The sequence below is a fragment of the Microcebus murinus genome, chromosome 18, assembly GCF_040939455.1.
Source record: "Microcebus murinus isolate Inina chromosome 18, M.murinus_Inina_mat1.0, whole genome shotgun sequence".
In the NCBI taxonomy this organism is placed as follows: domain Eukaryota; kingdom Metazoa; phylum Chordata; class Mammalia; order Primates; family Cheirogaleidae; genus Microcebus; species Microcebus murinus.
Genome location: NC_134121.1, coordinates 16,625,473 through 16,645,364, shown reverse-complemented (window position 1 = coordinate 16,645,364; position 19,892 = coordinate 16,625,473). Strand labels below are relative to the sequence as shown.

Here is a 19,892-nt window from a genome sequence, read left to right as displayed (position 1 = left end):
AAATTACCTGTGGTAAGACCAGTTGTTAAGAATTTCCAATCCATTATGGAATGATACTTGGAATGATGTATGGAATGATCATGAGGGGGGAATGATGCTCTCTCCCCTAATCTTTGAAGTTTCTCTCTGACTACCTTATGTCTCCTACCCAGGGTGCTGACCACATTTTCCAACAGAGAAAACTAAGTTTGGCTTATTTACAAGAGCAGAACCCAGACAGTTAGACTTTATTAATCTCTGAATTTGTCCTTCAACAGTATTTAAATTAGATATACATAGAGAATACAAAAATTAATGTTGGTCCAATTATCCCTTTTCTACTTAGGTCCTAGGGGACCAGTGGTGTCATATGATCCTTTGACTTTCTCACTTATTTGAGGGTGAGTCAAATGTATATTAAAGAAGAGTCAGGTAACCTAAACTTAGATATTATAGAGGAAAATGGCATATGTATGTTTTAAAATAATTTTTTCTAATTACAAGTTAACATGTCAATTGTAGATGATTTGAGAAAGCTGAAACATAGTGAAAACATCAGCTGTCCCTTTACAGCCTCTGTTAGCATTTGACTACTTTTCTTTTTACTGCATTTTCCCTCTTTATAAGCTGAAATTCTTAAGAGGACCTTTTTTTTTTTTTTTTTTTTTTTGAGACAGAGTCTCGCTTTGTTGTCCAGGCTAGAGTGAGTGCCGTGGCGTCAGCCTAGCTCACAGCAACCTCAAACTCCTGGGCTAGAGTGATCCTTCTGCCTCAGCCTCCCGAGTAGCTGGGACTACAGGCATGCGCCACTATGCCCGGCTAATTTTATATATATATATCAGTTGGCCAATTAATTTCTTTCTATTTATAGTAGAGACGGGGTCTCGCTCTTGCTCAGGCTGGTTTTGAACTCCTGACCTTGAGCAATCCGCCCGCCTCGGCCTCCCAAGAGCTAGGATTACAGGCGTGAGCCACAGCGCCCGGCCTTTAAGAGGACCTTTAGTGTTAAGGGTTTTAGTGAAAATCACACTCCTTGAAGTTGAATTTATTAAAATTGGGCTTATGTATTTAATTCACCTTAAGAAATTTAAGGGAAGATCAAGAAGTTATTTTTTCAAATTTATTTACTGGATAAATGGCAGAACTAGATTTCAAACCTGGGTCACCTTATTTACAAAGACCACTGGCTTTTATACCATTGCATACTGTTAAACTTTGAAGTCTCTCTGACTTTTGGAAGGGGAACTACTATTGCTAATGGCTGCATCTGATATTTTGAGTTTGTCTATTTCTCATCTTTTATGCTTTAGGTTTCTAAAGTTAAATTATTTATTTCAAAACTTATGTAGAGGCCGGGCGAGGTGGCTCCTGCCTGTAGTCCTAGCTCTCTGGGAGGCCGAGGCGTGCGGATTGCTCGAGTTCAGGAGTTCGAAACCAGCCTGAGCAAGAGTGAGACCCCGTCTCTACTATAAATAGAAAGAAATTAATTGGCCAACTAACATATATAGAAAAAATTAGCCGGGCATGGTGGTGCATGCCTGTAGTCCCAGCTACTCGGGAGGCTGAGGCAGCAGGATCGCTTGAGCCCAGGAGTTTGAGGTTGCTGTGAGCGAGGCTGACGCCAGGGCACTCAATCTAGCCTGAGCAACAAAGCGAGACTCTGTCTCAAAAAAAAAACCACAAAAAAACCTTATGTAGAGAGGAGTGTTACTCTGTGGCCCTCCTTAATACTCCTTAGGTAAGCAGAAGATATTTTTTTGTATTTGTTTTTCTTTATTTTTTAAAATTTTGTATAGAGATGATTGGGGTCTCTTGAACTCCTGAGCTCAAGTGATCCTCCCACCTCAGCCTCCCAGAATGCTTTGATTACAGGCATGAGCCACCATGCCCAGCCTTTTTTGTATTCAGCAGTGCATAGGGTGGTTTGTGTTAGATAGAGGTCTGGGACTTTAGGCTGTGCTAAACTTCTTTTTTTTCAAACTGCTTTGAACATCTATAGTATGATGCTTCCCCCAAGGAAATACTGTATTTCCATTGTTTTCTCTGGCTGTTTCTATATCTCTCCCTTAGGGTTATACCTTTGCTCTGCTTCTGCTCTTAGCATTTGCCTAGTGGAAACAACGGAACTGTCTTTATCCAGTTTGGTTTATATTTAATTCTCACAGGTGCAGCAGTGAGGGTATTGTGCGCCTGCTATCTCTTCAGCATCTAAGGCTATATGCGGCTGTTGGGGAATCAATACCTCTGTGATAAGTCCTTTTTTTGAAAAAATGAACCTTTTATTTTAGAGCAGTTTTAGACTTACAGAAATATTATGAGAATACTACAGAGAGTTCCTTATACCCTGTATTCAGTTTTTCCTATTTTTAACATCTTAAATTAGTATGGCATATTTGTCATAATTTTTTTTTTGAGACAGAGTCTTGCTTTGTTGCCCAGGCTAGAGTGAGTGCCATGGCATCAGCCTAGCTCACAGCAACCTCAAACTCCTGGGCTCAAGCAATCCTCCTGCCTCAGCCTCCCGAGTAGCTGGGACTACAGGCATGCGCCACCATGCCCGGCTAATTTTTTCTATATATATATTAGTTGGCCAATTAATTTGTTTCTATTTATAGTAGAGACGGGGTCTCGCTCTTGCTCAGGGTGGTTTCGAACTCCTGACCTCGAGCAATCCGCCTGCCTCGGCCTCCCAGAGTGCTAGGAGTACAGGCGTGAGGCACTGCGCCCGGCCAATATTTGTCATAATTAATGAACCAGTACTGATACATTATTCTTAAAGTCCATGCTATATTTGCATTTCCATAGTTTTTATCTGATGTCCTTTCTTCTGTTCCAGGATGCCATCCAGGATACCACATTGCATTTGGTTGTCATGTTGTCCTAGTCTCTTCTGGTCTGTGAGAGTTTCTCAGAATTTCCTTGTTTTTTGTGTCTTTTTTTTTCTTTTTTCTTTTTCTATTTTTTGAGACAGAGTCTCGTTTTATTATCCGGGCTGGAACAACAGGTGCGTGCCACCATGCCTGGCTGTTTTCTGCTTTTACTAGACATGGGTCTGGCTGGTCTTGAACTCCTGAGCTCAAGCAATCCTCCCACCTGAACCTCCCAGAGTGATAGGATTACAGGCGTGAGCCACTGTGCCTGGCCTGTTTTTCACATCTTTTGTAGTTTTGAGGAGTAGTGGTGTGGTAGAATGTCCCTCAAATTGGATTTGTTTAATGTTTTCTTAATTAGACTGGAGCTATGGGTTTTCAGGAAGAATACCACAAATATGAAGTGCCCTTCATCATATCATGTTGATGGTACGGGATATCCACACCACAACACTGAGGATGTGAACCTGGATCCCTTGGTTAAAGTGTGTTTGCCAGATTTCTTTGTGGTAAAACTGTTCTTTTTCCCTTTCCATACTCTTTTTTGTAAGCTACTCGCTAAGTTCAGCCCACACTCATGGAAAGGGAGGACTAAGCTCTACCTCCTGGAGGAGGGACTATCTATTGTTATTTGGAATTCTTTGTAAGGAAGATTTGTCTCCTTTTTTTTTCTTTTTTTTTGAGACAGAGTCTCACTTTGTTGCCCAGGCTAGAGTGAGTGCCATGGTGTCAGCCTGGCTCACAGCAACCTCAAACTCCTGGGCTCAAGCAATCCTTCTGCCTCAGCCTCCCGAGTAGCTGGGACTACAGGCATTCGCCACCATGCCTGGCTAATTTTTTCTATACATATTAGTTGGCCAATTAATTTTTTTTTCTTTATGGTAGAGACGGGGGTCTCACTCTTGCTCAGGCTGGTTTCGAACTCCTGACCTCGAGCAATCTGCCTGCCTCTGCCTCCCAGAGTGCTAGAATTACAGGCGTGAGCCACCGAGCTGCCAGGCCAGGAAGATTTGTCTCTTTTCCATTTATTTACTCGGCCATTTATTCAGTATGGTCTGTATTTTGATTCTCCAGAGAAACAGAACTGATAGGGAAGATAATATATATAAATGATTTATTTTCCGGAATTGGGCCATGTCATTTATTTTGTTTTTAAAGTTATTCTAGCTTTTTTTTTTTTTTTTTTTTAGTACTTCCCTATTTTCTGATGACTGCAAGATATTTCTGGCCTCTCTTGTATTTCCCTATCCCAGCCCTAGAATCAGCTATTTCTCTAAGGAGCCCTGGTTCCTTTTTTTGGAGAGTGACATCTAGAAACCAAGATCTGGGCATTGTGGGTACTCATTTCTACTGGAATGTCACTGCTTTATAGGAGAGGGGTAGGCAATATGCATGTTTATGCTACCCTACAGAGACACATGTCTATAATGTTTCTGCTTATACTCATCTGATATATATTAAGTGAAAACCTAAATTCTTTTTTTTTTTTTTGAGACAGAGTCTCACTTTGTTGCCCAGGCTAGAGTGAGTGCCGTGGTGTCAGCCTAGCTCACAGCAACCTCAAACTCCTGGGCTCAAGTGATCCTTCTGCCTCAGCCTCCCGGGTAGCTGGGACTACAGGCATGCGCCACCATGCCCGGCTAATTTTTTTATATATATATCAGTTGGCCAATTAATTTCTTTCTATTTATAGTAGAGACGGGGTCTCGCTCTTGCTCAGGCTGGTTTTGAACTCCTGACCTTGAGCAATCCGCCCGCCTCGGCCTCCCAAGAGCTAGGATTACAGGCGTGAGCCACAGCGCCCGGCCAAAACCTAAATTCTTACTGATGTATCTGACTCTAATAAGTACCTGAGTTTTTTTTAAATTTATTTATTTATTTTTTTTTATAATATATTTTCTTTTACGTTTTTTTGAATTAGGTTGTCAGTATTAATTGTAACAGTACCTGAGTGTTTTCTAGTCCTGCCTTTTTGTTTGTCTGTAACTCTTCTCTCTGACAATGAGAAACCTAGCTCTCATCACCTACCATTTATTTAAAAGCAATTTCAGAATTGTTAACCTATACTCTGGTGGGAAGCAAATTTATACGTTAGAATATAGTATTTATTATATACAGTTCTTTTTGTACTTATGTACTTTTATGTACTTAATGTTCTTATGTACTTATGTTCTGTTTTATGTACTTATGTTCTTTTGTACTTTGTACTTAGTTTACATTTTTACAAAAATATTTTTCAACATTTCTTAGGTCAGCTCCTTTTCCTCCCATTTCCCATTTGCAATACAATTAAATTTATTTGTCACAGACTTCATTCCATTGTGGTTTATTTTTCAAATTTATTTTGCATGCATTAAAGTTCATTCTTTGAGATACACATTTCTATGGGTTTTGACAAGTGTATAGAGTTACTGTATCTACCATAGCAGAACTGTACAGAATAGTTCTGCTACCCTGAAATTTCCTCTATCTGTCCCCGTTGCAGTCAACCATTATATTCCCCAACCTTACCTCACTGCAAGCAGTCCCCCTCAACTGCTGATCTGTTTTCCAACCCTGTAGTTTTCCATTTTTCAGACTATTATTGTATGTAGCTTTGGGGTCTGACTTCCTTTACTTAGCAAAATGCACTTAAAATTCATCCACATTGTTGCATGAATTGGTAGCATCCTTTTTATCCCTGTATAGTATTCCATTGTGTACTTTCCACTATATATATTCCATTGTACCATATTTTATCCATTTACATGTTAAAGGACATCTTGGTTGTTTCCAGTTTTTAGTGATTATAAATAAAGCTTCTGTGAATATTTGTGTGCAGGATTTTGCATGAGTGTAACTTTTCAACTCATTTGGGTAAATACCTAGGATACAATTGTTGGTTGTATGTTCACATTCTGTTTAACTTGATCAAAACTGCTCAGTTGTCTTCCAGAATGGCCTTACTGTATATTTTATTTTATTTATTTTTTGGAGACAGAGTCTCACTCTTGTTGCCCTGGCTAGAGTCCCATGACATCAGCTTAGCTCACAGCAACCTCAAACTCCTGGGCTCAAGCAATCCTACTGCCTCAGCCTCACGAGTAGCTGGGACTACAGGCATGTGCCACCATGCCAGGCTAATTTTTTCTATATATTTTTAGTTGGCCAGTTAATTTCTTTCTATTTTTAGTAGAGACAGGGTCTCACTCTTGCTCAAGGCTGGTCTCGAACTCCTGACCTTGAGTGATCCTCCCACCTTCGCCTCCCAGAGTGCTAGGATTACAGTGGTGAGCCACTGTGCCTGGCCTATATTTTATTTTAAACATAGTATCTTCATGCATTGTTCTTCTTGATTCTTAATATCATGTAGACATCTTTCTGTATTGGTACATAGAGACTTATTTTGTCCTTTTGAAACACGTTTCTAGTATTCCATTATATGACTAAGCTATAATTCACTTTTTTTTTTTTTTATGCCTGGGCTAGAATACAGTGGCATTAATCATAACTCACTGTAACCTTGAACTCCTAGGCTCAAGTGATCCTCTTATCTCAGCTTCCTCAGTAGCTGTGACTACCAGTGTATGCCACCACACCTGGCTAATTTTTCTACTTTTTTGTAGAGTCTAGTCTCCCTCTTGCTCAGGCCTCAAGTGATCCTGCTATCTTGGCCTCCCACAGAGCTGTGTGTACAGGCATGAGCCACTGTGCTTGGCTGCCATAATATACTATACATATATATTTTTTTGAGACAGGGTCTGACTCTGTTGCCCTGACTTGAATGCCGTGGCATCAGCCTAGCTCACAGCAACCTCAAACTCCTGGGCTCAAGTGATCCTTCTGCCTCAGCCTCCCAGGTAGCTAGGACTACAGACATACACTACAACACCTGGTTAATTTTTCTGTTTTTAGTGGTTTTGCACTTGCAAAACTACTAGTTAGTCTCTAACTCCTGAGCTCAAGCAATATTCCGGCCTTGGCCTCTCAGAGTGTTAGGATTACAGGTGTGAGCCACTGTGCTCGGCCTCAGTTTAAGTCTCAATACAATGCTTATACTATTGATTAGCACTGATATTTGACAGTTGTTTATGCTTATAATTCCTGGCACTTTGAGAGGCCTAAGGCAAGAGGATCACTGAGGTCAGGAGTTTTAGACCAACCTGGGCAACATAGCAAGACCCCCCCATCTCTACAAAAAAGAATTAAACAGAAAAGAATGATCTACACATAATGCCTTCTTTCAGAAGGTAGCAAGTATATACAAGAGTTAAAATTGGGCTTCATATTAATGGTAGTAAATCAGATTTATACTATATTTTAGGGTTAGATTTTTATAAAGAGAGTAAGTTGTGTAGCAGTTCTGAATCCTATATTGTTGAAATATCAATAGCAGATGTTAGAATCCTATTAGTAATCCTAAAGTAAAACTAGCTTGAAAAGTGCAATCTTGAATTATTCAACACTTTGTATCCAAATTATGTGAAATATCACCATCCATTTTATGATTTTGAGTAGAACCATAGGTTGTTTTCTTAAATAAGGCTTATGTTCTTCCTCTGCCTTCTCAATTTGAGTCCCTGGAACCTGTTATATTTTTACTTGTGGATCTACATACTAAAGCTGTCTCTGATTTCATGCTCTGAAGATCAACAAGAGTTCTTCTTGTAAGATGAGGATTGTGTAATAGGTGACTATTGGAAGAGTAAACAAGTCTTAATAAGTCTGTAAACATTTATTGAGTGAGGTTTTTTCAGTAAAAGCAATGTTGTACCAGATGTTTCTTGGTACGATGACTGAAGGAAGTTCAACAATAAATTCAATGCCTGGCTGTTTGCCTGATAAGTAATTGCTAGAAGTAATTGGTTTTGTAGCGTTATTGAAGGTTTGTTTACTGCATGTTTAATTTTTTTTTTTTTTTTGAGACAGAATCTCGCTTTGTGTCCCAGGCTAGAGAGAGTGCCATGGCGTCAGGCTAGAGTGAGTGCCATGGCATCAGCCTAGCTCACAGCAACCTCAAACTCCTGGGCTCAAGCGATCCTCCTGCCTCAGCCTCCCAAGTAGCTGGGACTACAGGCATGTACCACCATGCCCAGTTCATTTTTTTTCTATATATATTAGTTGGCCAATTAATTTCTTTGTATTTATAGTAGAGACAGGGTCTCGCTCTTGCTCAGGCTGGTTTCGAACTCCTGACCTCGAGCAATCCGCACACCTCGGCCTCCCAGAGTGCTAGGATTACAGGCATGAACCACCGCACCCGGCCTGTATGTTTAATTTTTTAACTCTTGTTTTAAAGGGATCAGTGAAAGTAGTATCTATGGAGTATTTAGAAGTTATTGGAAATAAGACAGGACTGTTAAATTTCAAAAAATGCCTTCTAAACTATATCTTTATTTCCATTATAAAATGAAAGTGGAACAATATTGTTTAAGATTCAAATTGAGCAACATTTATACTTTTCAGGCCTTTAGAATCTGCTTGTTGCAAGTTGACCAAGGAGTTTGAAAAAAAGTCTGTTTGAGGTTTGACTTGAAAAGATTCATTATCCTTTAGATTACCTTTGGCTAAACATTGCAGAGAAGATATAATGATACTTTTTTTTCCCCTTCAAAAAAGGGTGTGAACACTAATTTGCTCATTGTGAGGTTAGCGCTTTCTTGTATTTCTGGCAGCCCATTTGGTGTTATCATTCTGCTTGTCCCATCTGGGTTTTTGGCTTAACATGCCATCATATCAGATGTGTTTTCTTCCCTAAATTTTATCTTTTTAGAGGTGAGATCTCACTATGTTGTACCGGCTGGTCTCTAACTCCTGGCCTCAAGTAATCCTCCCGAGCCAGCCTTCCCAAGTAATGGTATTAGCAGGTGTGAGCCACCATACAGACATTTAATTATGAGTTAATTTATTTACAGTACTCATTTAAAATTCTTAGTAATTGTGTTTGTAATTTGAAGTTTGATCCTTTATTTCTTGCTCACGTAAATGCATATAATAAAGCAAAACTTGAGTTTAGACATGTAGGAAATTTCTGAAGGTGGGTAAAATACTTATTCCATATTTTCCACACCTTAACTCTTCATCACTTTTACTTTTACAATTCTGATTTGCCTGCATATTCATAGCTTTTTTTTTTTTTGAGACAGAGTCTTACTCTGTTGCCCGGGCTAGAGTGCCTAGCCCCGTGGCGTCAGCCTAGCTCACAGCAACCTCAGACTCCTGGGCTCAAGCAATCCTACTGCCTTAGCCTTCCTAGTAGCTGGGAGTACAGGCATGTACCACTATGCCTGGCTAATTTTTTCTATATATTTTTAGTTGGCCAATTAATTTCTTTCTATTTTTTGGTAGAAACAGGGTCTCACTCTTGCTCAGGCTGGTCTCGAACTCCTGACCTCGAGCGATCCACTTGTCTCAGCCTCCCAGAGTGCTAGGATTACAGACATGAGCCACTGCTCCCGGCCTTCTTTAGTTTTTAATAAAGAGATAATGCTGCCCAGGCAGGAGTGCAGTAGCTGTTCACAGGCGCAGTCCTACTGCTGACCAGCATGGGAGTTTTGACCTGCTTCATTTCCAATCTGGGCCAATTTATCCTTAGGCAACCTGGAGGTCCCCTGCTCCCTGGAGGTCACTATATGCTGAACTTAATGTGGACAATTGATTGACATCGTGTACTATAGTTCAGAACTTCTAGGCTCAGGCAATATTCCTGCCTCAGCCTCCCAAGTATCTGGGACTACAGGTATACTCTACCACACCCAATGCGAAGTTTTTCTTTGTAGTAGTATTCTAGCTAATAAATGAAGAAATGAAAGAATTAGACTGTCACCATTTTGCAACCTGTAATAAAATATGAGATCTACATAAGGATCATTAACAACTATTAAAAGCGACTAGGTGAAAGACTGATAAGACCCGAACCCACCAGATCACAAAAGAGGTACCAGTCAGACATTTTGTCATTATGTGTCTCTTGGTGTGATGCAGTGGCATCAACTGTGAAATTCTCTTCAAAAAATTCAAATCTGAATGTGATTAAGCCTCTAGATTTACCGATTTATAGGAAATACAGGGTATAGAACATGTTCAAAGACACCATGGAAGGAGGATACAATCAGTAAAATCTTTAAGGGGGGAAATTTTACAGGGCAAGTGTCTTGGTTTCTTCAATAAATAAGTGGTAAAAGAAAAAGGCCCAGGAAATCTATAAATTAAGTGACACATATTAACAAAATACAATGTAGGGATCTTATTTGGATAGATTCTATTTCTGGCCAGCAAATTGTAAAAATAGTCTTATGGGACAAATGGGAAAATTTGAGCACTGGATATCTGATACTAATATAGTGTTAGTTTTTCTTAGGATATAATAAAGATATTGTGGTTAAGTTTTAGAACTTATATTTTACAGATAAATTATAACATCTGGGATTTAATTTAAAATATGGGTTGAAGGGATTTGGGTGGTTCCTTACCTTAAGATTCAAGAAAAACCATGAATATTATGTTTAACATGTATATGTTATAGAGTTAAAATGAAAATGTTGCCTTAATCTTTAAGAAAAACATGAGATTTGAAATAGATTTATAAGTATTCATGGTCCTCTGTACTTAGGGTGTTTTGTTTTGCAGGTATTTATCATGGTCCTCTGTAGTCAGGATTTTTGTTTTTTTCCAACTTCTTAGTTTATTCATGCACCTCATGTTTGGTCTAAAGATTTTTTTTTTTTTTTTTTTTTTTTTGAGTCAGAGTCTCGCTTGTCCAGGCTAGAGTGAGTGCCGTGGGGTCAGCCTAGCTCACAGCAACCTCAAACTCCTGGGCTCAAGCAATCCTCCTGCCTCAGCCTCCCGAGTAGCTGGGACTACAGGCATGTGCCACCATGCCCGGCTAATTTTCTATATATATTAGTTGGCCAATTAATTTCTTTCTATTTATAGTAGAGACGGGGTCTTGCTCTTGCTCAGGCTGGTTTCGAACTCCTGACCTTGAGCAATCCGCCCGCCTCGGCCTCCCAGAGTGCTAGGATTACAGGCATGAGCCACCGCGCCCGGCTCTAAAGATTTTTTTTTTAATAATGAAACTAAAATAACATCTGGGACCCATTCCTTTTGATTTGACACTTGCATTTATACTTGGGCAAGCTGTATCGAACTTTTTTCATACTATTCCTTGGCTGGCCTTCTTGATTGTAGATTCTTTGTGGTACAAACTGTTATATTGTTGCACATGCAGTGTTAATAGCTCTAACTAGTTACTGTTTTTTTCTTTTCCTTTCTTTTTTTCTTTTTTTTTTTTTTTTTTTTTGCGACAAGGTCTCACTTCTCACTTTGTTACCCAGGCTGGAGTGCAGTGGCACAATCATAGATCAATGTAACCCTGAAGTCTTGGGCTCAAGCAATCCTCCCACCTCAGCCTCCTGAGTAGCTGGGACTACAGGCAGGTGCCACTATGTCTAGGTAATTAAAAAAATTTTTTTGTAGAAATGAGTACTTACTATGTTGCTCAGGCTGGTCTTGAATTCCTGGCCTTAAGTGATCTGCCTGCTTTGGTCTCCAAAGTGTGGGATTACAGGCATTGAGCTGCCATGCGTGGCCACTAGTTGCTCTTTGTTGCTTATTTTCTTATTATACTATTTATTCCTCATTAACTTGGTTTATTATTAAGGATAACCTGGGATTTGCCTTCAATAGATGAAGTTTACTTATTTTTTAATTTTTTTTCTGGTGACAACTCATTTTGTACCACGGAGTAAGTGTTCCTGACTTAGTGCTGTTTTAGAAACCTGTTGGGAGTGCCAGTATATTTGTTTGCCTCAGTTTTTTTCTTTTGGCTAATAGTCATTACTATTTTTTCCTAGAGTCATCTCCAGAGCTTTGGTCTCTAGAGTTTATATCTGTTGCAACTGAAGAGAAATTTACCAGTAATACATTTTCCCCCTCTGGAAAAAAGGGCTTGAAGAAGACTAGTGAAAATCTCCCACCCTCATATACAGGAAAAGGGGGCCTGTCCTTGTTCTAAAGTTTTACAGCTTTTAAGACATAGGATCATATAAAACTTTTATTATATTAGCACTTTCAAGTTAAAGTGCTGACATATCAAATTTAATCTTCAAATTTAATTATACATTTAACAAATATTTAAGTACCTATTTTTCTAAGCATAGCAGTACTTTAAAGAACATAAAAATGTTATTGGCACAGAAGTTTACATGAGTGTTGGAAGACAGATAATAAACTAGATAATTAAAAATGTTGTGTGTTAGATAGTGATAAATGCCCTGGAGAGAAAATAAAGAGGTGGGAGAGGAGGGGAAGGAATGAAAAGTTAGGGGTGGAGCATTGATGCCTGGGAGAGAGCTTTCCAGGCAGAGAGAATAACAAGTATGGAGGCAGTGGTGTAGGAGGAGAGGCCTGCTATGTCATAGGAACAGGAAAGGGAATAGGGGGGAGGCTGTGTGATTTTATAGGTAAGGACTTGGGCTTTTACTTTGAGTGAGATAGCCATGAAAGGGTTTTCAGCGCAGGAATGGCATGATCTAATTTATATTTTAACAAGATCACCCTTGCTTTGCTATGCTGAGAATATAGACTGCAGGGGTACAGGAGTAGAAACAGGTAGGCAGGTTAGGATACTTTAGCAGTAAGTTAGATGAGACATGATATTGGCTTAGACCAGTGCAGTGGCATGGAGAGGAGTGGTTATATATATTTTCTAAGTGGAGTTGTCCAGATTTGCTGGTGGACCAAAATTTTGGCAGGTGGTGTGCGTGAGAGAATATGTAAGGAAGAGAAACTGAAAGGATAGAGTTGGTATTAACTGAGATGGAAAAGAAGGACTACAGGACAAGGAGGAGAGATTACTAGGGGCTCAGTTTTGAATATGCTAAATTTGAACTGCCTATTAGACATTGAAATAGAAAAGTTAAACAGGCAGCCTATTATATTTGACCTGGAATTCAGTGAAGATTGGATTAGTGACATAAACTGGGAAATTGTTAGCATATAAATTATATATAAGCCATGAGGTTGGAGGGGCTCAAGTGTATAAGTGTAGATCCCCCAAGAGAATAAGATTATGTCTTGGGGGACACATTAGCACGAAGAAGTCAGAGAACTTATCAGAAGCTAGTGAAAGAGTATGAGGGGTAGTGGTCAGTGAGATGTAAGAAAAGAAATCCAGAATGTGGTGGCCTGCCAGCCAAGTGAATAAAGTTTCAAGGAGGAGGGAGATCTTCTGTGTCAAATAAGAGGTCAGATAAGATAAGGACTGTTGAGTGACTACTAGAAGTGAATGGTACTTTGAGAAGGGCAATGTGAGTGGAGTGGAATGGGCCAAAGCCAGATTGGTATGAGTTTGAGAGACTCAGAGGAGAGGAAGTGGAGATAAGGAGTGAAGAGAACATTTAAAGTTGTTCTGTAAAGGGGAACAGGGAAATGGGGCAGTGTGGGCTTCATTTTTGTTTTTGTAAAGGTTGGAGAATTGCTAGCCTGTGCGATGTTGAATTTAGTAGCGAGGGAAGAACTGATGACACAGGAAAGGGTAGGAATTTCTGAAGCAACGTCTTTGAGTGGGGAAAATGTGATGGGATCTAATTACTGCCCAGTTTGGAAGCCTTATTAGAGGAGTGTGGGAAGTTCATCCAGAGTAACATGAGAGTAGGTAGAGTACTAAGTACACGGGTAGAGTACTAAGTACACGGGTAGAGATTCAGGTAAGAGGATAGATCTGTGTAAAATATGGAAAATTTGTACTACTTCCCTCATACATTTTTTTGTATTAAATATGTTAATACTTGTAAAGGGTTGATTACAGAACATAGTGCTCAGTGTTTACTATTTAACAATCACTTAAATCACTATAATGATCACTTCTAGAAGTAACTGTAAATGATTTGGTACATGAAATTAATAAGTTTGTAATATTTGTAAAGTTACAATGTGATTTACATGACCAGTTTCCTTCAGTCACTTGTATGAGTAATACTCTGAAAATATTGGTCTTTCACTTGAACTAGGTTGGTTCAGTCAATAATTTATAGTTATGCTATCTTTTCTTTGCAAAGAAGCTGGCTAACGGAGGTGCTACTCACATAGAAAATCAACTTAAATGACATCCCAGAAAGATAAGATTTTCGTAGTTCTAATCAGAAACATTATAATTGGTTTTGAAGTGTTTGGTTTTAATATGTGGGTAAAAGTTCCTTTAGCAAAATTGTAACATCTAATAAAAAATGAAATTCTTACAGGATGTGGTGGTACCTACTTGTAGTCCCACCTATTTGGGAGGCTGAGGTAGGGAGAATTACTTAAGCCCAGGAGTTTGAGGTTGCAGGGAGCTATGTGAGGCCAGTCTAGTAATATAGCAAGATCCCATTTAAAAAAAAAAAAAATTCTTTTTATATCTTGGTTAGGACAGAAGTAGCAGAGAAATCACATATATTCATATAAGTGGCAATTGCAGTTTTAGGACCAAGTTGTAAAGTTGGGACAGATAATGTGGGAATATTAGAGGGCAAGTTGGAACCAAGAGATAACTTGGAAAATCTACTCAAACTCTCATTGGCTTTAGGTATATTCTTATTTTGAAAATTACAAACATTAAAGTTCATAAGCACGTCAGTGCCCGTATAGGGCGAGATCAGGGTTGAAAGGGTAAAAATGGGATATCATGATTAAAGACCTCAGTGTCTGTCAAAAAGACAGTTTCTTTGATGGAAAATTAGATCTTGGTGATACAGAATCCTAAGTTCTGACTGGGTTGTAGGTTAACAAGTAGTAGGTGTATGGGCAGGTAGATTTGCTAAGAAGACTTAGGAGGGAAAAACCTTTATGAGACTTTTACATCTGGGAAAATTGGAAAGTAGAGAGAGGAAGGCTAAAGAAGAGTAGATTTGGATCAAAGGCTGGTAATCGAAAAAATTTAAATATACTATGTTTGAAATACATTTAGAACTGAATTCTTTTTATTATGCTTTCTAACATCCCTCAATTGATAACCGAATGTTCAACATTTGAAAACAGAATATTCTGAGGTAGAAGATAAATTAGTTTAGATATTGATCCTATAGTATACAAAGGCATATTAAACTAAGGAAGTTATATGCCATAAGAAAAAAGTTGTCTTGTTGTAGGTGTTCATAAGAGGAGGAGACTCCCTTCAGTGGAAAAGGCTTCCTGGAGGAAGTAGCATTTTGAGATGGCGGTTGAAAATGGAAGACAGAAATGTTGGCAAGGATATTTTGGGTAACAGCGTGAGCATGCACTGTTATCAGATGGTGAAGAGTAGTGTCTATACATGGCATAAGTCGTTGAGGTTAGAATTAAGTCCAAATAAGAAACTTCTCAAAGCACGATTTGTTCCTCCCTCCCCTTATGAGTTCTTTAGAAGTTTGTAGGTTAGGCGGATGGGGAAGGGAAAAGGGTGAGAGGGTGAAGCAGAAATAAGCTATGGGGGAGTAACCAACCATATAAAGAAATTACTTTTAAAAAGTTATGTAAGAGAAAATGCTTGAAAAGCATAGGAATATAGAAAGGAAGAAAAAAGCTGTAGGCACAGAAAACACTGAATAATTTGCTATGTTCCTAGTTTTTTAAATTAAAATTACATTAAAAAATTATAACATGGCAGAGTCGCATTCTCCTAAGATAAAATTTCTTAAAATAAACTTAAGGTAACAATGGAATTTCCTTAAACATGAATGAGCACCAGGGCTCAGTAGAAAAATGGACAAGGGCATGAACAGTCTATCTATGGAAAGCTATAGATTGCTTTGGAAAATATTGAAGATGCCCAGCTTCACTCACAGAAGCACAAATTAAAGCTGTGTTGAGACATTTTCTTCACCCACACAGGACCAATACCCTCTTACAGCGAATGAAATGATGGATTCTCAGGTATTACCCAGGTACTCAGTTTCTAGTCCCCTGGTTCTTTTTAATCCTGTCCCCTTTAATATGGACAATCAAGTGTATTAGATAAGGAAAAGGAGAAAAGGCTCTTTATCCAAAAGAAACCAGTAGAGTTAGAAAACAACCTGGAGAAATATTATACCCCAGACAGGGAGAAGAAAACATTTTCTGAAAAAGGCCAAAAAAAGTTAACGTGAAGAAAAGAATAAGTTTGTAAGTAGGAACAGGATTCTATAAGAAAGGAAAGGAGCTCTTGAAGATAATTTAAATATTTAAGAGAAGTGGGGGGGGGTGTTAGAAGATAAAACTGAGAAATATTTTGAAAAGTGCAACAAATAGGAAACTGCCAAAGGAGGAGCAAACTGCAAATATAATTGATTAAAACTTTAAAAAAAATCAAAAGTGTTGTGTGTTAAGAGGAATCCAGTGGTAATTGTCTCAATTGTGTATTTCTGTCAAATAAATTCCTAGAAGTGGACTTCAAATGAAAGGGTTAAAAATAAGTTTTGATAGTGCCAAATTGTGCTCTAGAAAAATTTTATCAGTTGATATTTCCATCTACTGCTAGTTGGGTCATATCTCTGCCAATTCTGGTTAAAATTGATAATATCTTCCTAATCTTGAGATATAAGTAATTCATCTCTCTTTCTCTCTCATTGCCAATGCCCTTATTAGGGATTAACCCTGTCATGTGACAAATGTTTTCTCATCAGTTTTTTTTTTTTTTTGTCTTTTGAGTTCCTCCTCTTTTAAACCAGAATTTTAAAGTTTTTGTGTGATCAGGGTTCAGTCCTTTCATTTGTGGCTTCTAGGCTTTATATCTGATTTAAGATTTTTCTGAAACCAAAATTATAAATATGTTCCCCACTCCATTTCCCATATTTTGTGTCTGTACTGTTATGGTTTTCTTTTCTACATTTAAGTTTTCATCTCTTTGGGCTTTTTTTTGGTAAGGACTTAGAGATTGACTTTATTTTCTGTAATGGCTAACAAGTTGTCCCAACACATCATTTTTTACTATCTTTCCCTTCCTGATATGGAGGGGAAATCAAATTCATTATATATCAAATTTTCATATGTATTTTCATTCATTTCTAGACTATTTTTATGTCTAGATCTCCAGGTCCATGTTATACTATGTTAGTTAATGTAATTTTAGAAGTTTTTTTCATGTATACATCATCTTATTTTCCAATTTATTTTTTATTTATTTATTTTTTTGAGACAGAGTCTCACTTTGTTGTCCAGGCTAGAGTGAGTGCCGTGGCGTCAGCCTAGCTCACAGCAACCTCAAACTCCTGGGCTCGAGTGATCCTTCTGCCTCAGCCTCCCGAGTAGCTGGGACTACAGGCATGTGCCACTATGCCCGGCTAATTTTTTATATATATATATCAGTTGGCCAATTAATTTCTTTCTGTTTATAGTAGAGACGGGGTCTCGCTCTTGCTCAGCCTGGTTTTGAACTCCTGATCTTGAGCAATCCGCCCGCCTCGGCCTCCCAAGAGCTAGGATTACAGGCGTGAGCCACAGCGCCCGGCCTTCCAATTTATTTTTATCAACTGTGGGCAAATAGATTTCTAAAAGCCTTATAATGGGTACAATCTACACTATCTGAGTGATGGGCACAGTTATAGTTTTGTCTCAAGAAGTATAAAAGCAATCCATATAACCAAAACATTTGTGCCACTGTAATATTATGAAATAAAAAAAAAGAAAAAGAAAAAAAGGGCTTAAAAAATATTTGCCTTTGTCTCTCTCACTTGAAAAGTCCAGTACCAATTTTGAATTTCTTTTTTAAACATCAACTTTTTTCTGCCTGGAAGCTTTTTAAGGGTTTTGGTGTTATCTATATCTATGGATATGCCCATCTATATATGTCTCTCCCTTTTCTGTTTACTTTCTTTCTTTTTTTTTTTTTTTTTTTTTTTTTTTGAGACACTCTAGCCTGTGGCCCAGGCTAGAGTGGCGTCAGCCTAGCTCAGAGCAACCTCAAACTCCTGGGCTCAAGCAGTCATTCTGCCTCAGCGTCCCGAGTAGCTGGGACTACACACACGTGCTACCATGCCCGGCTAATTTTTTCTGTATATTTTTAGTTGTCCAACTAATTTCTTTCTATTTTTAGTAGAGATGGGGTCTCACTCTTCCTCATGCTGGTTTCGAACTCCTGACCTTGAGCGATCCGCCTGCCTCAGTTTCCCAGAGTGCTAGGATTACAGGCGTGAGCTGAGGGCCTGGCCCCTTTTCTGTTTACTGTATCCTCTCTGGAACTTCGGTTAATGGGATGTTAGTCTTGTTGAGCAATGTGGGAAGGTCATTGTAAGCCATGTGGAGAGAGCAGTAGGAGGTGAGGTGGGACAGCTGAAGGGGAGGGAATGTGCCAGGTCCTATAGGCTTGTGAGCCATTGTAAGGATGTCATGGCAGCATTTTTGTTTTGTATTGTTACCAGACTTTAATGAGAATACTTTTAGTTTTCACCTTCCTGGTTTAATGTATCATGGGTGTATAAAATCTTCATAAAGATACACACATAAATACAGCTTAATATATATTTTGTGCTATATCTTAAAAATATTGGTACTACATTTACCTTTATTTTACTGGGATTCGACAATAACGATGAATGCTTTTTTCCCTTTCAACATTAATATCATGTTGGATCAAGAGATTGAACCTCTCTTGAATTTTGGAAGACTGACACCTCTTAAGTTTATTATTGGGTTATGTTTACTAATATTTTATTTTAGAAAGGCCTATAGCATAAATGTTAAGTACCTCATCTCTGGACCTTTATTGTATGAATTCAGACCTAAGCTCCTCTTATCTAAAACTTCTCTCTTTCCTCAGCTGTCAAGTGGAGATAATAATAAGCTCATAGGGAGTGATAATCAAGGAACTAGCACCAACATTGTACAGGTTGTTAAAATGCTTGCTCCCTTCTTTGTGGTCTAACCATGAAAGGGGTAATGTGTGGCACAAAAAGGGGACTGTGCTACAGCAGAGCCTAGCTATGGCATCTTTCAGATTGGTTGGTGACTGTTCTATATATGCTTTTAAATATTTTGACCTTCAGCTCATGAAGTTTTTTATTTTTTTGAGACATGGTCTTGCTCTGTTACCCTGGTTAGAAGAGTGGGTCATCATAGCTCCCTTCAAGGGGGAACTCCTGGGCTCCAGCGATTCTCCTGCCTCAGCCTCTTGAGTAGCTTGGGACTACTGGCACATGCCACTGTGCCCTGCCCAAAGGTTTTTATATAGGGAGTTTTGGTAATTGTTGTTTTCCAGATAATCTGTATTGATTTTGATTTCCATCTTTAAATGGAATAATTTAAGAAGTATTAATGTAAATCATCAAGTTTGCAGCATTTGCTTCATTGTGAGATTGTGGCCTAGACTATTTCTCCTTGAATTTTTGAGGTGTTAATGGCTTAAATAGATGATTAGTTTTTATAACTGTTCCATAGATACTTGATTTTATTTCATCATATTTTCAGCCATTTTATCATTTGTCTATTTGATCTTTCAGGATTGAAGTAGTGATTGCCTTATTCTTATAACTGCCCAAACGCTTTTCTTCTATTTCTTTCTTTTTTTTTTTTTTTATTGAGACAGAGTCTCGCTTTGTTGTCCAGGCTAGAGTGAGTGCCGTGGCATCAGCCCACCTCACAGCAACCTCAAACTCCTGGGCTTAAGCAATCCTGCTGCCTCAGCCTCCCAAGTAGCTGGGACTACAGGCATGCGCCACCAAGCCTGGCTAATTTTTTCTATATATGTTAGTTGGCCAATTAATTTCTTTCTATTTATAGAGCTCTTGCTCAGGCTGGCTTCGGAATTCCTGACCTCGAGCAATCCTCCCGCCTCGGCCTCCCAGTGTGCTAGGATTACAGGCATGAGCACCGCTCCCGGCCTTCTTCTATTTCTTTAAAGTTTTTGCTCCAGCTATATATTACGAAGATTTTGGTGTATATAGTTTTATAAACATTATATCTTTATAGATTGTAATCTTGATCATTGTAGAAAGTGACCTTCTTTTTGCGTTCTTTAATGTTCTTTCACATTGAATTCACCTGGTTTTAAAAAAGGTTGTTTATACTTGCTAGGTATACTTTTGTCTAACCTTTGCTTTTAACTTCTCCAAGTTTCTATTTTAGGTTTGTCTC

General features: G+C 38.6%; 1 protein-coding gene and 1 long non-coding RNA gene across 2 annotated transcripts in view; one reads left to right on the top strand and one right to left on the bottom strand.

The window, feature by feature from the left end:
• UBE2G1 (ubiquitin conjugating enzyme E2 G1) overlaps positions 1-19,892 on the top strand; it is a 105,411-nt gene that overhangs the window by 17,119 nt on the left and 68,400 nt on the right.
• On the bottom strand, positions 541-17,346 carry LOC142861922 (uncharacterized). Its single transcript, XR_012913036.1, has 3 exons — positions 17,263-17,346; positions 977-1,056; positions 541-625 (listed from the first exon to the last, which is right to left on the bottom strand). It is a non-coding gene; the product is annotated as an uncharacterized LOC142861922 (long non-coding RNA).